This window comes from Hyperoodon ampullatus, assembly GCF_949752795.1.
Source record: "Hyperoodon ampullatus genome assembly, chromosome: 1".
Taxonomy (NCBI): Eukaryota; Metazoa; Chordata; class Mammalia; order Artiodactyla; family Ziphiidae; genus Hyperoodon; species Hyperoodon ampullatus.
In genome coordinates, this window is record NC_136914.1 from 105,436,815 (window position 1) to 105,449,266 (window position 12,452).

The window sequence follows — 12,452 nt, forward strand, 5'->3', positions numbered from 1 at the left end:
TAAAGCAATTATACTCCAATAAAGCTGTTAAAAAAATTATGTTTATCTAAAGTCCTGCAAAAGAGGTCAAGAGATTCATAATCCATTTGCTTCTCTTTTGGCTTTGGAGGCAAAGTATATAGCATATTCTCTTCAACCTCTAAAGACCCTCCTATTATATTTTGTTATATCAACATTTATGCTCAATACAGATAACCCAAGTCTTCTCTCAGGGCCACTGTTGGATTACCCAATAGCTAAACTAGGTATAGGCTTAAAGTCCAAACAAAGCAAGAGCACCAATGGGAGATAGAGAGAGATTTTTATGAATTCACATAGAATATGTGATATTTCAAAATAAGGACCAATAGAGTTATCATGGGGAAAAAATAGAACTTTGTTGAACATCCTTATACATCATCACTATTATCATTATTACTATTGTTATTGTTATTATGAGCAGCAGTACAGCATAATAGTTAAGAGCATGAACTCTAGAGTCAGTCTACCTAGGATTGCGTCCCAGCTCTACCATGAACTATAAAATGGGCATAAAAATAGTGCCTACATCATAGGTTTGCTATGAGAAGTGAATGAATTAATGTATGAAGAGCACTTAGCAGAGTGTTTGACTCTCAATAAATGCTGTGCAAGTTTGCTATTACTACTATTCTGCAGTTCATATATTGTTTTTTAATTTCAGTACAAAAGGGTGGGGAGGGGGCATAGCCTCAAAACCTTGCTTTGCTCAGAGCTTCTAAAGTCAGACACTGCCTTGCTCAGGGTAATGACAGATTCTGACTCTACATATAGTGAACATTTCCATGAAATCCATTGAAATTAAAGGAAAAACTCTTAAAATTACAAAGATTTTTCAGCTCTAATGTGCCTAACCTGACCCAAGGGGAAAGTCATACACTTTAATAGGACAATAGTTAATATTTATAGTACAAAAACAGAGCAGCTTCACCCTGAACCTTATTTAGGGGTATCTGCTGGAATCTCTATCAAAAACTATGTTTCTGGCACTTAACAGTGGACAAATCATAGGCCACCTAAGAACAGTGAAACCGCTTCCTCTTATGAACAGACTTTTTAAATCCTGTGCCCAAGGGGCTATTTCCACTGTTTCTTGCTATGGAATTATTTAGGAGAAAGAAACCTGGCCCCTGGAGAACTATTTCCTCTTTGGTAATTAACCAATACAGAGATGATTGGAGACCATCAGTTGTGGATTGACTCTTGGCCTATGGCCAGACCAGTTGAAATTCAAAGTGAGCCTCTCCAACGTTCCCTTGTTGGTGTTGAACACAAATGGAATTTGGGATATCAAAGCCAGCACTGCCTTCCAAGATTTGACATAAATAATTTAAGGCTAGAAGTCACACTTGCTTTGTGATAACAGTGAATGGAACAATTATTCTGCCCAACGATGCCCAAAAAAGCCCTTAAAGACCTTTTTTCCTCTGCCTCAGCTACCCCTGCTTGAGAATAAATCTATCCTTCCATCAGTTTTATCTTATTTCTGCGCTGAAGACTCATTCAAAACAAGCCTATTCCCTCTTTCCTCTTCAAATGAAGATACCTATCCTTAGAGAGACACCCTTAGTCCTTTTGGCCATTTCTGACATAGCTTGTTGTTGAGTCCTTCAGCCAGCTCTGGCTCACTCTCTTTGGAACAAGTTCTAATATGTTTGTGTTTTTCTAAAAGTATGATCCTGTGATCCGAATGTGACACTCTAAGGATAAGTAAAGGGAAACACTCTACTCTCATTATATGTCATAGATTTCTAAAAACCCCAACCTTGCTTGAATTGACATTTTTAAAACCATTTACATGTAAAGTTTAACTGTTGATTAAAATTCCAAGATCCTTTTAAAAATTCTGATGCTCCTGTCCTTAATGTTGATGTTTTTAGTAATTATGGGGACTTCTTTAATCCAATTTCTGAAAGCCCAAATTCTAGAAACCAGTTTTGAAAATGCAGATTACTTCCATGACATTCTGAACCTCAGTTTTATCTTAAAGTGGGATTACACTTTCTCCTTTCAGAGGTGTATTAACTTGTTAGGGCTGCCATAACAAAGTACCACAGACTGGGTGGCTTAAACAACAGGAACTAATTTTCTCACAGTTCTGAAGACCAGGAGTCCAAAATCAAGGTGTTGACAGTGTTGGTTTCTTTTGAGGCCTCTCTCCATGGCTTGTAGATAGTCATTGTCTCCCTGTGTCTTCACGTGCTCATCCCTCTGAGTATGTCTGTGTCCTAATCTCCTCTTCTCATAAGGACACCAGTCACATTGGATTAGAGCCCACCCTAATGCCCTCATTTAACCTTAATTACTGCTTTAAAGACCCTATCTCTAAATACAGTCACATTCTGAGAAACTGGGGGTTAGAGCATCAACATATAAATTTGAGGGGGGGAGAACAACTCAGCCAATAACAAAGGTGATTGTGTAATGAAAGGAAATAGTACTGGCGTCACATGGAGTGAGTCCATAAATGCTTGTCAAATGCCTGAATCAGATGATAGACCTCCTTCCCCAACCCTTGATAAAATCTTCCCTAAGTTGTTTTGTTTCTTGTTGTTGTTGTTTGAGGGTAGGGATCAAATCCTAATCATTCTTAAATCCCCACAAAGTAGTTCCACAGACTCATACAAATAGTTGATCAAGAAGTCCCTCTTAAATGGAATTGAAATAAATTTAATTGCATCAACTAAATGTTCTCCTTGCCAAAGGAAACTAAGAGCCATTACAAAGACCCCATTCCTATCCATATTCCAATTCTTTTTTGCTTCCATTACATTTATTTTCCATTCTTTCCTCTTTCACTCCCCCTGCTGCTGTTCCTCCTTGTCATGTCCTACAACAGAGCAAACTTGTCACACCTCTCCCCATCTTCTAACCTCTTTGTAGCTCTTGCTTTTCTCCTTCCCCATGCACTTTCCAGGATGTTGAGTTGCTCTGTGTTGATGATCAGTGGCTAATTTCCTTTTTATCAGGAATAAAGGAACCCATAATTGCCTCTTGCAATACCACAGGCATAATCCTGACACTAACACATCACAATGAACAGGAGGCCCATTAATAAACATGCAGTGCTGTGAAGAATTTCACTGATCCCTCTCCAGGTCATTAAATCTATACATGTTTGATGGGTAATAAAGGAGAAATGTAAAATCATAATGGCAGCTGTAGGAGGCTGCTGCTCTCCTATTCTGCATTAACCACAAGAAAAGACAGGAAATGATCCATGTATTTTTTTTAAATATGTATATATTCTACTCATTATTACTAATTTCAAATGCCTATGCATATTTCACAGGTAACTGATTCATAAACAAAACTCAGGCTGAGATTTCAGCATTAAATACTTTCAACTTGAAGTAGGAACATGGAATCCAGGTTGATTAAACAAGAAGGAGTGATGTGCTCTAACAAAAAGTTTTTATGTTGGGGCGACTTGGAGGGCAGGTGCTAATCAAAACCCATTTAGGTTTGTCACTTTTTATGGTATAAATAAAGGATGTTTCCCTACATTGATAAGCAAAGTCAAATCCTAATTTCAGAACAAATCATCAAGCCAATAAAGATAAAACAGGCTTACAAGTTTATTCTTTAAAGCTAAAAATCAAAGGAATAATTCATATCATATAAGACAGGTCGAAATTACTTTAGACATTCTATTTCTATTTCTTATCTCGCAGATAAAGTCAAACATAGACCATATATCATAAAATAGAATGCTTAAAATACTTAATGTTAAAAATCAGCAAATTCTATTATATCCTACAGTGGGGGCTAGCATTGAACCAAGTCAGAAAAAGCACTGCAGTAAACCTTTGGCCAATTGAACAATGTTTGTGATTCATATACCCTTCAGCAATCACAAAATTACATGACTTACAGTAATTTTTAGTTTTGCTGAGACTGAATTTGAATCACATCTCTCCCCACCCTTCCCCTACCACAAGTCTAATAGGATAAAATAAATCACAGAACTGATAAATTTACCTGGCCACTTGACATTTGTTCATTTTTCAGCACTGATGTTCTTTTTCTCTTCTCCCACTTACAGCAACTCTCACAAAATAATTCTTTTTAAAAAGATGACGACTTGTTGGGAGATAGGGGAGTGTGGCTTATATCAGATCTGGCCCTGAAGAGTAAACCAAATGATAAGGGTAACAATGGAGTGTTGAGAAAAATGTAACGCCTGCCAGTAAATTGCAATTTTGATGGACTACACTTAATCTGAGTAAAGTCTGAATTTGGTTGAAGATTGACATGAATGTGCTCACTCTGACCTTTATTTCAAATCCAAAAAGATGAAACCTGAAACTATTTGAGTGAAAGCTTGAGTGGGAACAAAGATGATTTACCCAAGTTAGAGAGAACAGTGGTGGTTTCCTCTGAAGCCAGATCTCCTGGATTTGTTCCAAGATCCATTACTTTTTTATTGGGAGGGCTACCGTAATACTGTGAGCACAGCTCCTGTGCCTCTGCCTGTGGCTTTCTCTGGCCATCAGAGCATTCTCAGCCAAAAAATACAAGAGAGGTAACATGCTCAGGAGCAACTGTCAACTAATGAAGGACAGAATTTCATGGGTAACTATACTAGCTGCTTTCCCCTCAGTGGGACGATTCTAGGTGTGCTCCAGTTTCCTAAAAATTTCCCTGCAGGACTAAAACCTGGTTGTGCCCAAAATAGTAACCTGCTCATGAATACAATCTTGTTTGGCTTTCCTCCTTTCCCTGTCTCACTTCTCTGGTCCCTCACCATATTTCCTACGATCTCCCCCGAAATAAAATACGTACTCCCAGATCCTTGTCTTGCGATCTGCTTTCAGAGCAAAGCTAAACTGAAGTACATAAGTTTCCCAGCTTTGGGAAATCCCATATTCTCTTTCTCCCCCACAGCACCATACTTGCAGTGAAAGGCTCTTGGTCAATCCCAAGGTTCTATTTTTCTCAAAGGATGAAATTTACATTCACTCTCATCTATGCGACTAAATCACAAGTCCATACCTCTAGTTCAAAGGTATATTTGCGGGGAGTCTAAACAGAACCTAACCAAAGGTTGGCATAAAATTTAGTTTTTATTGCCTCCTCTCCAAAAATTAGGCATCTACAAATGCTTATCAAAAAGCCCCATCCTTTCTCTTTCTATGTCTTATCAGTAGAATAATAATGGATGTGAATTGGGGTAACATAATAAATGGGTGTTTGGCCATTGTGTATGTATATTAAAGGTAAGCACTGGCCCTAATGGTTCATCTCTCTAAACCTAAAAACAATGTTTGTGTCTCTAAAACAGGGGCGCTAGCAGTACCCACTTGAAGAATTGATCTGAGGGTTGAAGAACTGATGTGGTCATCTATGGTTGATATTGGCAATGTCTATCAAATTGAAGGCTCTCAAAAGATGCTATGTCATTAATATTATTTTTAGAAGGGAGAAATTGGGTTTGAGAGGATTGTTTAACCACTTCACTTATTTTTATTACATTTTTTGTTAAGAATTGCCACACTACTTATTCTATGTATTTCTGTAGTTATCAGTTGTAATATTTCTCTTCCAATTCTAATTTTATTTGAGTATCTTTTTCTTAGCCTAGCTAAAGGTTTGTCAACTTTATCTTTTTGAACAGCTAGCCCTTAGTTTTGTTGATCCTTTCTATTGGTTTTCTGGTCTCTATTTCATTTATTTCTGCTCTTATTTTTATTATTTCCTTCCTTCTGCTAACTTTGGGCTTAGTTTGTTCTTATTGTTTTACTTCCTTGAGGTGTAAACTTAGGTTGTTTGAGATCTTTCTAATTTCTTAATATATATGTTCATTCCTAAAAACTTTCCTCTCAGAACTGCTTTTGCTGCATCCCACAATATTTGATGTGTTGTATTTTCATTTGTTTTGAAATAATTTATTTCCCTTCTGATTTCTTCTTTGACCCAATGATTATTTAGAAGTGTGTTGTTTAGTTTTTATGTATTTGTAGACTTTCTCACTTTCCTCTCATTGATTTCTAGTTTCATAGCACTGTGGTTAGAAAAGATAGTTGGTATGATTTCAATCTTCTTAAATTTGCTAAGATTTGCTTTCTGGCCTATCATAGGATCTATGCTGGAGAGTATTCCATGTGCACTTGAAAAGAATGTGTATTCTGTGGATGTTGACTGGAATATGTCCATTAAGTCTATATGTCCTAAAGTGTGGTTCAATTGCAATGCTTCCTTGTTGATTTTCTGGCTAGACGATCTATCCATTGCTGACAGTGGAGTATTGAAGTCCCCTAAACTTACTGTACTCTTGTCTATTTATCTTTTAAAATATTTTATTAATTGTTTACTATATCTTGGTGCTTGGGTATTGAAAGCATACATATTTATGATTGTTATATCTTCTTGATGTATTGACCCCTTTATCATTATATAATAAGCTTTTTGTCTCTTATTACCCTGCTCGGCTTGAGGTCTACTTTGTCTAATATAAGTATGACTATGCCCTCCCTCTTTTTGTTTTCATTTGTTTGGAATATCATCTTCCATCCCTTCACTTTGAGCCTACATGTATCTTTAGACCTGAAATGAGTCTTCTATGGGTGACATATAGAATGACATCTATGGGTCTTGTTTTCTTGATCTATCCAGCCACTCTGTAACTTTCGACTGGTGAGTTCAATTCATTAAAATGTAGCATGATTATTGATACATAAGATATACTACTGCCACTTTATCTTTTGTCTTACTTTGCCTTCCATTATTTTGCTTTCCTTCTGTTTCTGTCATCCTTTGTAATTTGGTGGTTTTCCATAGTGATTTGCTCAGTGTTTCCTTTTTTTATGTTTTGTGTCTGTGCTCTAGGTTTTTGTTTTGTACTTACCATGAGGTTTACATAAAACATCTTGTGAGTGAAAAATATTGCCTGCCATATCAGTAAACAAACTATGTTGCAGCCATCAAGCCACTACAGCTGCCCCTGTGGTGAGCCCTGACAGCATTCAGGATGGAGACAGACGGGCTACCCGCTGCCAAGGCCTCAGCCACTGCAGCCACCTCCAGCATTGCACCCTGAGGGGACTCAGCATGCGAAAGAACAGGTAACTGGCTCTAGACAGCTAAGGTGCATATCGAAGGAGTGATTTCAATGAGCCCAGACTCCTGCATCTCCCCATACACAGAAAAGCACTAAATTCCTTAACTTGAGATGTCCAGCTTTCTTTAATTAACAGTAATCTTTTGATGTTCTGATTACCTGGTTTTTGTTGCAAAACTCCTACATTTCCTGGCTCCTCCGTTACCTTTTTGGAGCAGTCCCTTACAGCTATCTGAGAGGCTGCTTCCTGCACTTGAAGTTCTCAGAAAGTCCACCAAATAGAACATAATGCTCAACTTTTAGGTTGTGCATTTTTTTTCAGTTGAAAATCTCATAGATAAAATAGACCTTTTTCTGCTGATAGCAATTTCTCTTCATTCACCTATAAAGGTTCCATCCTTTTACTCCCCCTTTTATATTTTTGATGTCACAAATTATCTTTTTATGTTGTAATTTTCTTACCAAGTTGTAGTAGCTATTGTTATTTTTAATGTTCTTTTCCTTTAAACTTTTTGCTATAGTTAAGAGTTTAATATACTCTTCATAAAAAGTTACAGTATTCTGACTGATGACTTATTACCTTAATTAGAGTTTTATGTACTTTCATCTTTTCATTTCAGCTTGAAGAACTCCTTTCAACATTTCTTGTAGGCAAGACTACTGGTGGTAAACTCCCTCAGCTTTTGTTTGTCTGGGAAATCTTTATTTCTCCTTCATATCTCCTTCATATCATACCTGAAGGATAACTTGGCTGGATATAGTATTCTTAGCTGGCAGTTTTTATCTTTCAATATTTTAAACATGTCATCCCACTTTTTCCTGGTTTGTAGAGTTTTTGCTGAGAAATCTGCTGATAGACTTTGTAGGTTACTGTCTTTTTTCCCCTGGATGTCTTTAATATTCTTTATTATTGACCTTCAGTAGTTTTAATATAATGTGTCTTGGAGGTCTTTTTGCATTGAAATAATAAGGTTTTCTATTAGCTTTGTGGACTCGTATATCCAGTTTCCTTCCCCAGGTTTAGAAAGATCTCAGCTATTATTTATCTAAATATGCTCTCTACTCCCTTCTACCCCTCTTCTCCTTCTGGGATACCCATTATTCTTATGTTGACTTTTCTACTGGAGTCAGATTCTTCTCATAGGCTTTCTTCATATTTAAAAAATCTTAGTTCTCTCTCTTATTCCACCTGAATCATTTCTATATTTCTATTTTCAAGCTCACTAATTCTCTCTCCCATATGATCTGCTCTGTTTCCAGTACATTCTAATGTATTCCTCATCTCATTTATTGAGTTCCTTAGCTTCAGAATTTCTGTTTGGTTCTTTCTTAGAATTTTAATCTCTTTGGTAGAGTAATCCTCCTGTTCATTACTTTTATCCCTGAGATCACTGTATTGCTATTCTGAGTTTTCTTGTAGCTCATTGGATTTCTTCATAACAGCTGTTTTAAATTCTTTATCAGTTAGAGCACAATAATCCATGTGTTTGGGTTTGATTGCTGGAAAACGGTCATTTTCTTTTAGTTATACTGTATTACCATGATTTTTTATAGTGTTTGATAAAAAGTGCCTCTGTCGCTGCAGTTGAAGTAACAAACACCTCTCTTATTTAGGCAAAGATTTGTTTACTTTGATTCTAACAATTTAACCAGTTGGTACTTAGGAGACTTCCTCCTGTTTTTCAGAAGGTGGTGCTATAATCAAGTGTTTTGTTCTTTTAGGAAAGGTGACTTACTGCTAAGGTTGGGAGCATACACATTAAAAAAGTGTAGCAGCAGAGCAGGGGGGGCATGTGTACTTAGCACTTGGGGCTTCGGTTATGCCCATGGCCTAGTAAGGGGCTCCTCAAGTTGAGGGATCCCAAAGGTCCATGGATGGTCCTCTTACCTCCAGAGGCAAACAGCAAGAGAATTTATCTTCAGTTCTCCTTGTCTGCCTATTTCCCTTTTTTTCCCTCCCACAGTCAATGAGGTTTCTCCTCAGAGAGAGCAACTGGTCCCTCCAGCTGCAGCACACATGGCCAAGCAGACCCCCACTCACCACCTTCACCCTCCAACTCCTCTGCCAGGAAAGTCCTGCTGCCTCACAGCCATACCAGCCATAGCATTCTCTGTCATCACTGCCTCTGCCACTCTAATTCCCCTGACACTTTCCTGGCTCTGCCACCACCTCCACAGTCCAATCCATCCACTTTCAGGTGCACAGATGGATGAATCTCTAGGATGTCCTTGTATGCTGTGCAGAGGCACTGTTTTTTTTTTTTTTTTTTTTTTCCAGTTATGGATGCATAATCAGTTGTAATCAAAGGAGAGAGAAAAAAACTCACACCAACATAATGCTGACATCACTCTTCAAGACAGGTTCCTTCACATTGCAATGTTTCTAAAATCTGGATATAATCATATATATAATGTGTATATTTTATATGTTTAAATATCTTTTGTTTTCCTGAAAAGCTTGTTTTAAATTGATGTTGCATCTGATAATCAATAGCATCTTAAAAGTGAGCATTAAAAATATTTTAATGTAAAAAATACCCCCAAAATTAGTATTATAGTACATGCTATTAGTGCTATTGTCCAGGGAGCCCAAGAAAGTTTTGCGATATATCACTGACAAATATGAAGTTTCTACTATTCTTAGGTATGATTGTATCACTGACATCACAGCTCCATGTGTACTGACTGATGTTTTAAACCAAAAAATTCACACTTCAAGAAACAGACATGATGTGGAATATTAGCCTGTATCTACACATAAATTTCAATAACTGCATTATTTTATAACCCATTTGTGGGAAGATGTTTATTTGGCACGTAAGCAGAAGCTCATGTTTCAGTGAATCTAGTGTCTGCAATCTCCCTGTCAATAGCAAATAATAAGGTTAAGATTTTTTCCTTTAATATGTTGAAATTTTTTATAAGCCATCACTGTTTACACCTGATTTATTTGATAACTGGTGAGGACCCTGGGTAAATTAAATTACTTAAAAAACAAAATACATGTGTAATCAGCTAGACTGACAAAACTCAAGGATCTATACTTACTTTGGAAAACATTAAAGAAGGATAATACTTCATCATGTAATCACACCCACATATTCTCAAAAATAAACAGTGTGAACAGTTGTTCTATTCCAAATATGCCTATAGATCAACAAACCTATTGTTTATTAAAAGTTGTTTCCATTTCTTTTATGTGTTTAAACTATGGTTTTTAAAAGTTGTTTCTATTTGTCTTATGTGTTTAAATTATGTTTACAGTTGGAAAAATTGTCTCAAAAAAAAAAAAAGACTGAACAAGACAACTAAGTCTTTGTAGCTCTCAGCTTCCTTCACTTTGAATATAAAGTTCTTTACAGTGCATAAGTCTTATGAACAGGTAGTAAGGAAAAGTGGTGAGTTCCTTGGGGAAAGGAAAACAGTTAGATATGGAAAGTGCTAGAAATAGGGTAAGAATGGTCTAACTGAACAAACTTCAGTCATAGGAAAATCAAGGGAAGTATCACTACCTTATTACAAGGAGAGTTTCAAAGAAAACTCAGAAGGATCACTAAGGAAATTGACCAAATTCTGCTTCTGCAGTTATGGTTAATCTCTAAAAATGAGCAGTCAAACTGATGTGACAACTTTTTACCTTTCTCCATCAAAATACACGCTAATCGCTTTTAACACCAAAGTCAAGTCAGAACCAAATTGCCTGAGTTTGAATCCTGACTATGCCACTTTCTAGCTGTGTGAACTTAGGAGAATTACTCTGCTTTTCTCTGCCTCAGTTCCTTTATTTGTAAAATTGATACAAGTATATTATCTATCTCATAAGGTTGAAATTGATTAAACAAATCAACATATGTTAATGCTTTCACTGGTACCCGACACATTCAAAACAATTAGGTTTTCTATTGTTAAATGTATAGATGTTTTATTCCTTTACATTCCTATACAAATGTATAGATATTTTATTCATATATATATATATATATATATATATAGCATGGTCATATCTTGAAGTATTAATCTAATTGTATTTTAGGCATTTCCATACCCCTTTCTTTTCTTACCTAAAGCCAAAGGGCTGCTTTTCCTCATCAAACACACTAAAGATATTCAAGTAAGCACTTAGTATAAGTGTCAGAGGAGAATTCTATATCGCATATAAAGTACCTCCAAAGGACTAGCTAAGACTGGGCAGTAGAGAAAAGAAGGAGGAGAGTGTTTCAAAGAGAAAATGAAGGAGGGACCAGAGGGATGAGAAGACCAAAGTAGGAAGAAGACCAAGAACCTTCATCACAGATCAACAAAAAGCAAAGAGGGAGAGCCTCTGAAGACAGGTTGTTTTCCATCATGTACCACCCCTTTATTGTCCCATGAGGTCCCTATCATGGATCCCACACTTTAGAGGACCCCTCTCTGGCCCTCTTTCAGCTGTGCACCCCTCAGCAGGGAAGTCAACTATGAACACAATGGGAAAAAGCCCACGTGGAGCCTGGACCCCTTCCCCTTTTTATAACGTATTCCAGAGAATTTACTGTCCCTAAGCTGCTTGCAGGACTTATACCCCCATCTTCCTGGGGTACTGCCACTGGTATGGTCAGTCCTAGACCAAAGGCGTGGCCACAGGGAAGGTGCTGGCATGGATATTCTCAGAGCTTAGATTTGCGGTCTAAGGTGTCAATAGAAGTGTACGTGAAGCTCCTCACAATGCAAGATGGAGCTGGAAGTGGGCAGAGGATGTGGGGCCAGCTGCAGACCAGGACTTGGGGATATATCTTCTCAGGCTGCAGGATTCTGGTGTGGAACTCCAGTATGTGGGAATTCTAAATTAGAATCTGGTCTTCCAAGTCATGTTGAAGGTATATTTGTCAAGATAATATGGTAGATGAATGGATAAAGAATATATATATAATAGTTGCGGACTCCTTTTTAAGGAGTCTTAAACTCCTTTCTTAAAAAAGAAAGAAGAGGAGACTACCTTCAACATGGTGGAGAGTAACATGTGGAGATCACCTTCCTCCCCACAAACACATCAGAAATACACTTACACGTGGAACAACTCCTACAGAACACCTACTGAACGCTGGCAGAGGACCTCAGACCTCCCAAAAGGCAAGAAACTTCCCACGTACATGGGTAGGGCAAAAGAAAAAAGAAAAAACAGAGGCAAAAGAATAGGGTTGGGACCTGCTCCAGTGGGAGGGAGCCGTGAAGGAGGAAAGGTTTCCACACACTAGGAAGCCCCTTCGCGGGTGGAGACTGCGGGTGGCAGAGGGGGAAGCTTCGGAGCCGCGGAGGAGAGCGCAGCAACAGGGGTGCGGAGAGCAAAGCAGAGAGATTCCCGCACAGAGGATCGGTGCCGACCGGCACTCACCAGCCT